This window comes from Anomalospiza imberbis, chromosome 15, assembly GCF_031753505.1.
Source record: "Anomalospiza imberbis isolate Cuckoo-Finch-1a 21T00152 chromosome 15, ASM3175350v1, whole genome shotgun sequence".
Classification (NCBI taxonomy): Eukaryota; Metazoa; Chordata; class Aves; order Passeriformes; family Viduidae; genus Anomalospiza; species Anomalospiza imberbis.
Window position 1 is genome coordinate 17,583,181 of NC_089695.1, and position 14,229 is coordinate 17,597,409.

The following is a 14,229-nucleotide window of genomic DNA, read 5'->3' on the forward strand; positions in this document are numbered from 1 at the left end:
CATGACACTTATTGAAAAAAAAATCCAAATATTCCCCTCAAACGATCAAATAACCCCAAGGACTGGCAAAAAGAATTGCAAAGTGTCCCTGGAGCCAGCAGGAGGGATGACGGGGATGGCACCCACAGGGAGCAGCAGGGACAGGTCCCCCTGGCTCTGTTTGAGCTGAGCTGGGGGCTCTGCTGCTCTCAGCAGCCCTGGCTGAAGCGAAGCCCTGCAGTGCCTGCAGCAGCAGCTCCCACCCAAACACATCCCAGCCTTTGTGCCCCCGCATGGCTTGACCTGTCAGCACTGACCAAGACTCTCTTTTTGCAGTTTGCATTGTCCAGCAAGTGTGAAATGCTGCTCTGAAACCTCTGGCTGCTCCCAGACAATCGGTGCACAGACCCTTTCTCTACGCTTGCCTGGGCTCTCCGATTCGTTCATCTCATTTGGTGTTTGTTTGTTTGAACTCACGATTCCATTTCCTGTTTGTGGTTGTTTAGTGCTCAGCCCCTGAGCTGTGCTTTGCCTTTTGATGAACATTCCCTCTGGAAAAGCCACTGGGACTCCAGGCCCAGAGCCACTGCCCACTCACTCCAGACCAACTCCTGCAGCTGGAAGCAGAGCCACTCTTTGACTGCAATTCACTTTTGTGGCTTAAAAGAATATCTCCTCGCTGAACTGCAGTGTGCAGCTGGTGATTAAATTTTAAAAAATGCTTTTCACTAAGACATTTTGTTCTGTTCAGCTCTCCTGGGATGGTCATGTGGCCATTCAAAAACTGTTGCTTTGCACCGTTCTGTCACTAAAAGGAGCTGAGAAAGCTCCTGGTACAGAGACCCAGAGTATTTCTTTTGAAGCAGACATTGTAAAAATAGCTGGGGAGAAAACAGCAGCGTCTTACCAGCCAAAAAAAGTCAGATAAAACTAACTGAGAAGCAAAAACAACACATGCCAAAAAAGAATTCAAGCAATCGCCTCAGACAATCCAGAAAACCAATCAAAGAGTGGAAAAAAGAATTGCAAAGTGTCACTGGAGACAGCTGGGAGGGATGGGGAAGGCAGGAGAGCACAACAACATGAACAGAACAGAGGAATTTCAGCTCAGTGCAGCTCCTCCACTGCAAATCTTTGTTTTGTCTCTGTTCCTCTGAGGCTGTCACTGCTTTAACAGGAAAAAAATCTCCCTGTGCTAAAGAACCCTCATCCATGGTAAATTCCTGTGTATATTGCAGACAGAGATTTATAGCACAAAGATTCTGAGTGATTACAAATCATAATTCCAGCTCGTGGTGTATTCCCTGTTTCATTTCATTATCAGTTCATTATCTGCCTCACTGCAATTAAATCCTACAGGATTTTGGAAGCCCTCACCTACAGCCAAAGGTGTGGAAAAGCTTTGTGGAATGCTTGCTTGAAAAGGGACACGAGCAGAGAAGCCAACAGAAATATTCTTACCCGTTGGTAAGAGGGAAAATAAAAGACCTGGTTGCCTTAAAACAAGCAAATAAATTCCCTGCCACCCCAAACCTCAAAAAATGTTCACTTCATCCACGTCAAGAGGGTTATTTATGAAACTGTATCCTTGTCAGGACTGCAGGACATTCCATCCCTTTGCTCAAATACTGTAAATTCATGAATGATGAGAAAAATCTTAATTTGGCCAAAATATCTATATTTATCTGAAAAAGCAAACGATCAGCTTGCCTCAGTGCTGACATGGCCTTTCACTACTGCTGTGTGCAATTACAGCACTCCCCCGTGCCAGGGCTCTGATGTGGAGCAAGCTGAGCGCAGAACAGGATTTCACTGTGCCCGCAGCAGATTTTCTTCCTCAACAGCTCCGAGTTTCTCTCCTGGTGTTCAGCCCCCAGGTTCTGGGAACGGTCCTCATCCTTCTGCAGGGAGGGCTGGTGCTAAACCCCATCACCCTCTGAGCTGAAGGGAATCTCCTGCCCCGAGTGCTGGGTTTGCAGTGCACCAGGAGGGAAATTTGTGCCAAATTTCTGCCTCTCCACGAGCCAGGGGGTGGCTGGCAGGAGGCAGAAGCGTGAGCAGGCTCCATGAACCCTTCCCTCAGACAAACCAGTCCCCAGATGCTTTCACTGACCCAGAGCGTGCCGGGTTTGCTCCTCGGGGCTGTAAATCAAGGGTTTTATTGTTCAGGGGATGCGCTGAAGCAGGAGGAGTTTCTGTGGCCAGGGCTGGGCTGGAGGTCGCATTCCATGGTCCAGTTGTGCATCTGCAAATGTCTGAGCACGAGATGTTTACAGAGAGAGGGAACAGCAGCTCCCGAGGGGCACTCCTGCTCTCTCCCCGGGACAGGACAGGGCCCAGGGAGGGGCTGGAGCTGAGCTGCTGGTGGAGGGTGCAGGGAGGAGAGATTCCCCCATTCCTGCTTGGATCCCACTTTCTGGGACAGGGAATGTTGGACCTGCAGCTCATCCTGGCCCAGGAGGGTCTGCCCTGCAGGGTGAAATGCTGGAGCTTGTTGCAATTCCAATTCTAGGGACAGCAAATGCTGTTTGCTCTGCTTTAGAGCAAAACTGGAGAACATTTCCCTGAAATCCATCCCAGCGTGCTGGCTGGATCTCAGGGAAAGGCTCTTCCCCCCGAGGGTGCTGCCACTGCCCAGGCTCCCCAGGGAATGGGCACAGCCCCGAGGCTGCCAGAGCTCCGGGAGGTTTGGGCAGAGCTCCCAGGGATGCTCAGGGTGGGATTTTGGGGCTGGACAGGGCCAGGACTCGATGATCCCTGGGGGTCCCTTCCACCTGAGGATATTCCAGGACTCTCTGGAACAGCTGAGGGCTCTGCTCAGATCCCTGGGCAGGGACCAAACAGCAGGGACAGCAGGACACCCTGGGTGCTGCTCCCCAAACACCTCCTGAGGTGACAGAACCCAGAGCCAGCCTCTCCAAGGGGAATCTCCCTCCCATTTCAGGGACACCACAACTGGGCTCCCATCTTCTCCAGTTTTGCTCTAAAGCAGAGCAAACAGCATTTGCTGTCCCTAGAATTGGACTTGCAACAAGCTCCAGCATTTCACCCTGCAGGGCAGACCCTCCTGGGCCAGGATGAGCTGCAGGTCCTACATTCCCTGGCCCAGAAAGTGGGATCCAAGCAGGAATGGGGGAATTTCTCCTCCCTGCAAACTCTTGTGACCAAGCACTCGAGAATGGAATGGGAAAAGTTGCTGTGATTGAGTTTCCATGAATGGAATGTTCACCTCCCTGCTCATCAGGAAGAATGTGGATCATGGCTGTATTAATACATGTCTGTAATTATAATCAGCATGTTTTCTAAGAAAGAACAACCAGACTGGCTGGAAACTGGCTGTAAATTTCCATATCAACCTGAAATCTATTTTAAGCAAAGTGCAGAATGTGACTCAACAAATGTTGAATCAATACTTGCATGCAAGACATCAGATATAAATTTGGGGAATGCTTTCAAGTAGTAATTTACCAGCAATTAATAAAATATATTTAAAAAAAAACTAGAGAAAAAAAAGAGCTTTTCCTGAGACTGACCACAATTCCAGCTCATTAAATTCTTTTTTTTTTTAATGCAATGTTTGTCCTCATTATTTATCTCCACTTCATAACAGAACACTTGTTCTCATGAAAACATAACTTTGTTCTCACACCCTTTCACTGCATGTGCCAAACTCGGTTTCAGACATATTTTGTTGGTATTCCACTAAAACTTGGAGAAACCGGAGACTGACTGACGTGAAGGAGCCATAAACCCGAGCATAAGATGCCAACAAGTTCTCTGTGGGATCTGGTACAGCCAGCTGAGCTCCTGAGGGACTGAAAACAACCACTGGGGAAACTCTTCAGAGCCACACAGAGAATATTTACTGTTGTTAGAAAGTCTTCACTGTCAGACAAGGAAATACATTCAGATTTATAAGCATTTTCTTGTAGCACAGACCTTTCTTTTTTACAAAACCAGGTCTAACTTAGGCCAGGTCTATTTGCAGTCACAACTGGCATCAACCAGAGCAGCTCTTTGTTCGTGGAACCACGATCAAACACCAAAGTGCTTTGGGAGAAGGGGGTCAAAGCTCCCTCCTGATTTCCCAAAAGAAAACTGCAGCTCTGCTTAGCCAGCCCTGCTTCTGGAGGCCAGCATGAAGAGCACCTTTTTCACCATTCCCAAATAAAATCCTAAGGAGGAATCTCTGAGAACCTCAGTTTTCACTGCCCTTCCCAGCGCTGCTCCTCCTTCTTTTTGCAGTTTGATGAATTTAGCCTCTTTTTCCTTATTTCTGGCTTTTGAGCAACCCAGGCTTCACCCACCAGGAGACACAACTGAGCCCAGGGACTGAGGTAAGCAAATCTACCCAATGGATCGTTCCATTAAAACAAAACAAATAACCCCCCCATAACCCCCTCCCCACCACCACCCCAAAACAAACCCCAGCAAATTCCACAGGCTGGCACAGCCTCACTTTGCCACTTCAGGGCTCTTTGTGAATTTATTTTTAGGTCACTTCAAAGCACCAACAGCAAAGCAGCAAAAGGTACCTCAAGAATTATCCAAAGTGGATTTATGGACCTGTAAATACCGAAATCTTTGCTGTGCTGCTCTGATTTTATAACAGACGCAGAGCAGTTGTGCAACTGGAGAAACATCAATTATTGCTTCTGTTCACAAATAAACACTGGGGGCCTGAGCCAAGCTCCTCCTGCTGAGCCCTGCTCAAACTTCAGCTCCTCCCTGCCCTGTTCCCTCCCCCTTTATCTGAACCCAGAAGATGAAGAGGAACTACTCGTTCCCTCCAATTTAATATGTTTAAAATTCAAGGCTCATTCTTGTGTCTCATCCCATTTCTAATTAATTTCTGGGTTAGTGTTTTCATGTTTTCCATTTCACTGAGCAAAACAGACTCCCGAGCTGTCCATCTCCTGCTGCAACAGAGATGGAGTTGCAAAACAACAGGAACTTCTCATTTCTTCAATCACCTGAAAATGATGGCTCTGCAACCCAGCTTTAAGCTACCACTGAATTTGATTCAGGAACATTTTAATAATAAGAGATATTGAGATTCCTATAACCAGTGAATATTCATTAATGCAAAATCACATAGCAATCCCTTATAATTATATGAAGTGTCCAAAACATTGACCATTGCAGAAAATTATAATTAAAGTTATTGAAATTAATTAGAAAAGGAGATAGTAATTAAATTCCTGTTGCTGGCATGTAAAACTGCTCTGAAATTAAATACAGTGGATGGCTCCTCCAGAAAGGGGGATGTTGGTGCCATTTCTTTCCTTATGCTAAAAAAATTAAAGCTAATTTTTATGGTAAGAATTCTTTAATAAAACTGCTCCAACATCTTTACATAGTGGAGTTCTGCTAGGATGATTTTCCTGCTCAAATCAAAAGGAAACAAGACTTACCCTTCCCCATGAGGAGACTCATCCACCCTGCCCCAAATGCAGCCTGACCACAACCTCAGGTGCCACAGTCTCAGATGGCTCCTCAGGTGGGATGAATTTGAGACAAATCTTTCCTAATCCCCACCTGCTGGGCTGGGAGGGTGAGCCAGGAGGGTTTGGAGCCTTCCAAAGCTCTGCTCTTCCCTTCCAGGGTTTGCCACCACATCCTCATTTCCCATTTTCCTTGTGCTCCATGTGCAAACACTGGCTACGATCCGCTCCACGCTGTCTGGAAGATGTGAAGCTGCAGGTGGGAACAGCATTGTGTGGCTGCTCTGCGCCCTCTCTGCTGCCTTCAGAGGCTGCCTGGAGCAGAGGCTGGGCAGAGCCACGGCAATAAAGCAGGGATTTATGACAAGGCCTGCACAGGATACACCTTGGGCAGTGCAAGAGCCCGGCCGTGGCTCCACCCCAGATGGACTCCTGGTCACGAGTTTTGACACTTTTATAAGTTTGGGTCCCTTTCCCTGTTGGGGTTCATTGTCCAGTTCCAGCTCCAGGTGATGCAGCCCCATCCTCCCAGGTTGCTCTCCTCCATCCCCTGTTGTTTGCACTTTTTGGGGTGGAGCTGCAGCGGTGTCCTTGGTTCTGGGCTGGAGAAGGATTGTTCTGTGTGCCTGAGCTGTGAGGAGAGCTGCTGACACTTTACATGGAGTTCAGAGTTCTGTGCCAGTGCAGTACAGAGTCTGGAAAACATGAAAGCTCAAACTGCAGGCATCATCTCCTTGGGCTCCTGTTCCCTGGAGAGGAGAATCCCATTCCTTGCTGTCCCTCCTGGCCCCTTCTCTCTGCACTGCAGTGAGCACAGGGCACGAGGAGGTTCGCACACCCCAGAGCTCCACTCCACTCCCTTTGAGAGGGATGCTGTGACTGAAAATCCTGACATCCACTAAACTGGAGTAGGGAGAAACGTGGGGATTTTCCTCACAGCTGCAAACAACTTTGTTGGGCTACAGATTTGCTCCCAGGGCTGACTCCAAGTCCTACTTAGTAACCTGTTTTTCCTCAGTTTAACATAAAATACTTGAAAATTGAAGGAGATGAAGGTTTATGCTAAAAGAAAATGTGATTCCTGTCACATAATTATGACAGAGTGAAAACTCCCACTGTGACTGCTGGAACTGCAGATGAGACACAGATCCATCAAAGGGAAAACTCATCCCACCTCACCCTCCTTAATTCCTTCCTTCCTACTTTTGTCTGTGTTAATCACCCTGACAATATTCTCCTGTTAATTTTAAGTGTCACTTTGAGGGAATTTATGGGGCTTTTACTGATGATAATAATAACACAGCCAGACCAGAACTGCCTGCATGGTGGAAAGGTGCAAGGGCTTTTCATCCCAGTGTCAAACCTCGTGTGCAAACCAGGGAGGTGTGAGAAAACCTTTTAAAAATACAACAATTTGCAAGAAAGCTTCTCTAATCTGGGCTGGAGACACTTGGGAGACAAAGCCCATGCTCAGGAAGAAAAATACCCCACTCCCAAAGTGCAGTCCTGCATCTCCAATAAACTGGGATGTGGGGGTTTATTTGTGGAATTTTCTGAAAGTCTCAAAGCTTGGAAACTTTTCCACTTGTCTCAGACGCTGTCTTGGCACCAGCACAGGATTTCATCGTGCTGAAATTTCACTGCTCAACAGTAGAAACCAAATGTTTTCCTCACAGTCGTGCACTCATTTTCACTTGCAGAACAAGCACTTAGCAGCATATGTGTCCCTCTGGCCTTATGGTGCTGAGAAAGAAGATCCTGCTCTAGGAACAGGAAATTTGCCATGAGCTTGAAGCTTTCCTAACCACAGATTTGTAGGCAGTTACTGCTCCACGCAGCCACAAAGCATTAACTAAGTTTATTTTAATAAAATATTCATTAAATTGCTATTAGATGTAACCCAGAACATCCATCCCCCTGTCAAAATATGTGCTGTAAGTCTGCTGAGAGCTCCTCTCAGTAAAAACCCATCGTGCCCATTACTCAATCCATAAATGTCGGAATAATAAGTGAGGAGAGCAATGAATCAGAAGCAGAAATCTGCAGGAAGAGCAGTGCTCAAGCTGAGAGTTGCAGCCTCAGTCTCCTCATCAAACGTAAATCACAGCTGGGTTAAAGCAGCCAGGACTTGACTGAAGCCCTAGGGAGAAGCCAGGAGTCATGGGAGGGTGAAACAGCCAGTGAAACAATGTCTGGAGAGCTCCAGCCTCGGGGGTCATGGACCTGGGCTAATTCATTAAGCTGAGCTGGAAGCTATTGTAAAGGCAGGTGAACCTGGTGGAAGAAATGCTGATGTCTGACTCCAGCTCAGAAGGCTGAATGATTTCTTTATTATAACTATGCTATAACACATTAATATACTATTTAAAGGAGATACTAAAACTACAAACCTACTTTTGTAACTCCCATATCTAACTCACTCACAACTCGTGACCCTCTCTGAGTGCAGCCACAGGTGGGTTGGATTGGCCATCAGCTCAAACAATCCTCACCAGAACCCAACCAAGCAATCACCCCAGGTAAACAATTCTCCAAACACATTCCACATGGGAAAACAAGGGGCAGAAATAGAAACTTTCTCTTTCTTTCCTCAGTGTTCCTCTATGAAAAATCCTGAAAGAGAGAAGAAGGTGTCTGGCACAAGAAGCTTTAGGAAAGGAAGCAAGAGCCACTTGATCAGTGACAAGGACAGAGGGTGGAATGGCTCAGGAGCATGGCTGAGTCCCACACCACAGCCAGAGCTGGGGGAGCAGAGGAGATGCCAGTGCCAGGGTTGGGAATGTGCTGCCATTTGGGATATTCTCCACGCCCCTTCACTGCTGGTACCTTGGTGGTGCCTGCCTGCTGCACACAGACACAGGCAAATCGCTCACATCAGTCCTGGGAGTTGGTTTCCACTACAAATCACACATGACAGGAGCTTGTCCCTCCTCCAGCAGCTCTGGAGAAGTCCAGGATCTCTTTTGTGGCTGCAGTCACTGATGCACAGTCAGGATAACAGGGACAGACCTATTACACTAACTCTGATTGTATTCAGTTATGAACACTTTGTGTCCCTGAATGTATTTCATATATGAATATATTTAATTTATGAATATATTTCATTTATGGCAACACCACACCCTGAGGGGCAGCACTGAGGACAGACACAAGGATGAGATGCAGACCATGGTAATTATTCTGAATATTCTCCAGATCTGCAGTTGCTTCTATTCTAGACATCTACTAGAGGCAACCATGAAATGAAACCTTTGCTCCCACGTGTATTCCAAGAAGTCTTTCAGGGCTCCACAGAGATAAAACTGTCTGAGCTCTTTTGGAGATTTACTACCATGATGTGCTCACTTAATTTGTGATGGAAAGAGCCTGTTGGAGTTATCATTACTCATTACTTCAGCTTCTCCTACACTTTCATTTGTCCTCCTGCAACTCTGTGGAGTTTGCTCAGGCTATAAATAAAGGTCTCTGGGGATGCTGGATATTGCACACTGAACAAAAATTTCAGTGACTCATTCTCATACATATTTTCTTCCATTATCTTCATCACGGGTAAATGTTCCCCCTCATTCCAGAGGGTTGGGAGGAGTGGAGCTGGGACTGGATTCTTGGCAGATGTAGGTCAGGAAGCTCCTTCCTCAGATGCCCTTAAAGGTGAGGTCTTTTTTACCCAACTGCTGGAGCAGTTTCTGGTTACAACCAAACATCCTTAAGGCCCAGAGCTGTTGGGTGGTTCCTACCCAAAAAGGGCAAGTTTCTAACCAGGAGAGTGGTGCCAGAGTGACTGACAAGTGCAATGACTTCATCTGGCATCACTGACTTGGGAGCAGTCACTGCCTGCCCGGGCTGCTCTTCCTGAAGGAAATGTGTGGTGCTGGAGTCACCAGTGTCACTCTTAATTACAACAAATATTAGCTAATGGGCTTGGAATGGACAAGGTCTGTGCAAGCACTGCCTGGTGGGGACACAAATTATCCAAACAACCCCCCGCATCTCAGCTCTTCCACAGATTATTCCTAAAGGACTCCTGTTTGTTTGAAGACGTGTATTTTATACAAATAAAACGCAGGGACCAGAAACCACTGGCAATATGTAAAACCATCAGGGTGCTGCTGATGTCTCAGCCTTTACAGACTGCAGTGCACCACATCCATGGGTGCATCCAGCTTTTCCAAAGGCTCCCAGGGACTGTCCCTCAATGCTCCCGGCAGATCCATGCACAGCTGCACTCAGGGAGCTCTCAGGTATTCCTCTGCCATTTTCCTGGACACAGTTATTCATCAGTTAGCTCTTCACACCCCAGATGAGGAAGATGATGGGATTTCATCCAGGACAGGTGCCCTCGGCTGGACATGGAGTGTGCACTGCCTGCTGCTGGTGGGGAGCAGCTCCTGGAATGATCCTGGAAAGGAATCCATTGCTCCTGATGGATCAGAGCTGCTGCCTTCAGCTCACTTTAATTTCTGACTCATGGTCACTTCTGACACTTTCAGAAATCTCTCTTGCAGTGTAAAAAAAAGTAAATTCCAACAAAATCTTCCTCATTATCTGGGTTAGGCAAAGGCCTGGAGCAGCTGCAACACCACTGGGCTTTGTTCTTGGAAAACACTTCCAGAGTGGGACAGTAAAAAATGTGGCAGACCCCGGCTCAGGGAAGAAATGCTGATGTCTGCCCCAGATCAGGAGGCTGAAGGATAGCTTTATTAAAACTATACTATAGTACATTAATACACTATTTAAAGAGAGACTATCCTCTTCTACATACTGACTTCTTACTCACCTAACTCCAACTCGTGACTCTGCTGAGAGCCCGAGCCACAGCTGGATCCCACTGGTCACTGACCCCAAACAACCTTCACCAGGATCCAACCCTGCGATCCCTGCAGGTGAACAATCTCCACACCACATTCCACATGGGGAGAGCAAAGGGGCACAGATAAAGATTGTTTTCTCTGCTTCTCTCTGTGCTTCTCCTGAGAGACAGAATCGTGTCTCTCTGTGCAGAGGATGGGAATGTCACGGAGTGGACACTCGGGAGGTTAGAGGAAAGCTTTTCAGGAACAGGTCCTGCCCTGGTGTGCCTGGATCCCAGGCTGCGGTGTCTGTGGGAAATGCCAAATCCAGAGCTGTGTTTGATGGAGCCAGCCCTGCCCCAGGCAGTCCCTGCAGCCCCAGGAGCTGCTCCCAGCCTCCGGAGCTCCTGAGTTCCAGAGCCCAAATGAGCTCCCAGAGCAGGCAAGTCACCCCAGCCAGACCTGCAAAGGTGCTCTGCATTTTCTCGCTCCAGGATTTCCCTGGATGAGGGGCAATCACATTCCCCTGTGATTCCAGAGCCTCTTCTGCTCCCACATGGAAAAGCAGCAGCCACATCTCCCAGCTGCCTCTGGCAAAGCTCAGGAATATGGGGAGCAGCAGGGATCAGTTCAGTTCCACCAAGTAAATGTTCCCATTGTTCCCCTGCTGCCCTCCACTATCACACAATGCAGTTTGCTTTCAGACCTAATGCACATTTAATCAGAATTAAATAGAATTAGGTCTTTCCCAGTTGCTTAAATCGTTGATATAATTATTCCAAATCATGACAGGAAAAAGAGAGAAACAGATGTTTTCTCTCACCTAATTTTTCTCTGGAGAAATAAAGACTACTTATAGATTTGTATGGCTTCTCACAAGAACAAAATATGGGAAAACAGATTCATGAATATTTAACATTAATTCAAAGAAGAGTTCAGCATTCATTTAACAGAAAATACAAGCCAAACTAATTTTTTCCTTTGAAGCTCTCACAGTTCCACATATAGTTTGTGTTCTGGCTACTGAGAGTTCAACTGATGCACTGGGTAACACTGAAAAATACATTTAAATTTTGAATTTAAAAGCAAAAATTCCTTGATTTTTCTCTTACACTCATCTCTGAAAGCTGGAGTAGCACGTACTTCTTTAATTTGCTCTGAGGAGTGTGAAACCACTAATGCATAATTTAAAGTGTGATGAGGTGTTTGTGCATTCAAACTCTGCTGTGAAGGAGGAGAAGCAGCAGCACTTCAACCCCTGGCTCACAGCTGAGTGCTAATAATGAGAAAAGGGAATATTTTGGTTCACTCCTTAGCAGGAGGGTCCAGATTCCCTTAGAAGAAAAGACACAAAAGACATTTTCTCTGAGCAAGTTCCAGACTTTGGGATTGTGCAAAATTCCCCCTCCAGTTGGACGTGCAGCTTTAAGGACTGGCACATTAGAAGATCTGACAGAAGTCACTGTCCTGGTTCTTTTTGCTTTATTTTCCCAAAAGTTCTTCCTTTCATTCCCTTCCTGTAGAGCAAAGAGCTCCTCTTTGTCCTTCGCTTCCTTATTATCCTGATGTTTTCAACCCTGCACCAAAAGCAGTTTTCTGTCCATTTGCAATCCTTCTCCCAGGAATTCTGCCCTTTAGCATTAATATTTTTACTGCAATGAGTTCAGCAAAGGAACGACTGGGTTTTTATTGAGCTAGGGAGGAGGAATACAAATTTCCAGCTTCTCAGGGAAGCAGCAAGATGGGGAGTTTAGACTTCCTTCTGCTCAGAGATACCCATATTTTAACAAAACTAGATGTCAAAAATGCTTCAAGGTTAGAAAAACTGCTTAATTCCAATAAAGATGCCCTGAAATAGATCTAAATACAGATTTATTAAAAGGAACAGATAAATTAGATGATAGATTGACATCAATCTCACTGAACTAAGATCTTGGCCCATCTTTTAAGGCCTGTATTATTGCAAATATAAAAGCCATTCCCTGCCTCTCCCAGGCATTTTCATCAAGGCAAAACATCAGAATGGGGTTGTACATCACCCCTGGAAGATGAATTTCAGTGTTCAGCAGCAGTGAGGCCCAGCCACTCACTGGCAATAAGACATTTATGCTGCAATTGCAAGTTCTAAATGTCATAAAGCTAAAATTAAGTACTGTGCACACCATGCAGGTGTGGAGTGTGGAGAGTGACGTGGAGAGAGGTGGAATATAAGTTTATGTGTTTTGGTTTTTTTTTTAAGGAAATATTGATCTTTCACGCAAATGTCCAGCCTGAAAAATGAAAGTTGAACTTTAAAAGTCACAGGACTTTGGGCACCAAAGAGCTGTGACCTCTTACAGGCAGAATAAACCATCTGGGTGTGTAAAAACAAAGGGAGGGCTGTCATTGGTACAGGAACAATCCTGGTGCACAGATCAGGAGGAGTTTCCAGAAGTTTCTGAGGTCTTGTGGTGCTTAAAGATGAAGGTGAAAACTCTCAAGACAGCAAAATTCCCACTCAGCCCAGACATCTTTGAAAAATCCCTTTCCCAGCCACATTTCTGTTGTGTTACAAATATTCCTCTGGGCTGGGTACCTCATTGTTAGAGTGAAGAAATTACTGAGAGGGAGGCACAGAAATAAGATTAATTACTTGTGACAGCATGTGAGGAGCTTTATCCAGCCTGAATTCACCTCCAAGTTTATTTCCTGAGGTGTGGAGATTTATAACACTGTGGTCACCTCAGCCACTTTATCAGGGCTTGTTTCATGAGCCACAAAAACCTCTGAGCTGCTCCTAATCTTGCTCAGCCCTTGGCACAACGTAGGTTTATGTCAGTGAGTAACAGGAGCTTTGTGCTGTGTTTAAAATGGTTTTCTTTTCTCAGCATTTAATTCCTGCCCTTTTAATCTCAGGTTAAATATTTTCAATGAAGTTTAACTTATTTAATGTAAAGAAGTATACCCAGCCTTAAAAAAAAAAAAAAAAAGACTGGGTAATCTGTATTAATTTGAATTTCTCAGATCTAGAACAGAGAGATTAGAACCTCCAGTTTATTCCATTACAATTCTGTCCCAAAAGAGGCAAGTTCTGAAACAGCTGAAATGTTGAGCAAAGGAAAGGATCCTTCCAGGAGAGCCTGGTGTCCCCTCCAGCCTCTCCACCAGAATTCAGTTGTTTTCCCTCTCCTGGTTCCCTTAAATTCCCTGAAATTTGGATTAAAACTCTGAAAGATTGCAGTCAGGGAGTTCCCTGGGTTTGGATCCTCTCCCGGTGGGATCAGGCAGAAATCCTCTTTCCTCAGGGCAGTTAGGCTGAGCTTTGGGAGGGATTTGCACCTCCTTTGGCAGGAGGGGCCACTGGGACAGGCAGGACCTGCCCTGCTCCTGCTCTTCCCTCTCTCCTTGAGGCAGGGACTCGCTTTTCCCAAACACTGATTTTCCCTCCATTGCTGGCATCACCCTCACAAAGCCTCTGAGATAAGGCCTCCATCAATAACTGGGAAATTCCTGGTAAATGTTGGGAGTCTCCAGCACAGTTCTGACACAAATGCACAGTGAGAAAAAACCATGGTTTAGTGTGGGCAATGGGCCTGCAAAACCTATGTCTGGGAGGGGATTTAAGAGCCAGTGACAGCATGAAAATAATTGTATTTTAGTTAATTCTACCCAAAAAATGCTCTTGAAATCCTATTTACATTAAAATGACAAGCATTGAATAACTACCAAAAAAAAAAAAAAAATTATTCCAAATTGCAAGTGTGTGCAATCCTGTTTTGGCAAGTTCCAGCTAATAACCTTGGCTGTTAATACAAACCTCAGAGATATTTGCCTTACTCTGAAAATAAATCCACGAGGCTCTAAATATCACCACTGGACAACTGCAAATTAGCATTTTAAATGTATTTTTTCTCTTCTCATCATGGAAATTCCCTTTCCTGGGTTTCAGGGTTTGTGTGTGCCAAGGAAATGTGTTCCTTGTTAAACACAAAAGGTAAGGAAACCATAATCCAGTGTATTTCCAATGTCTGTGGGAA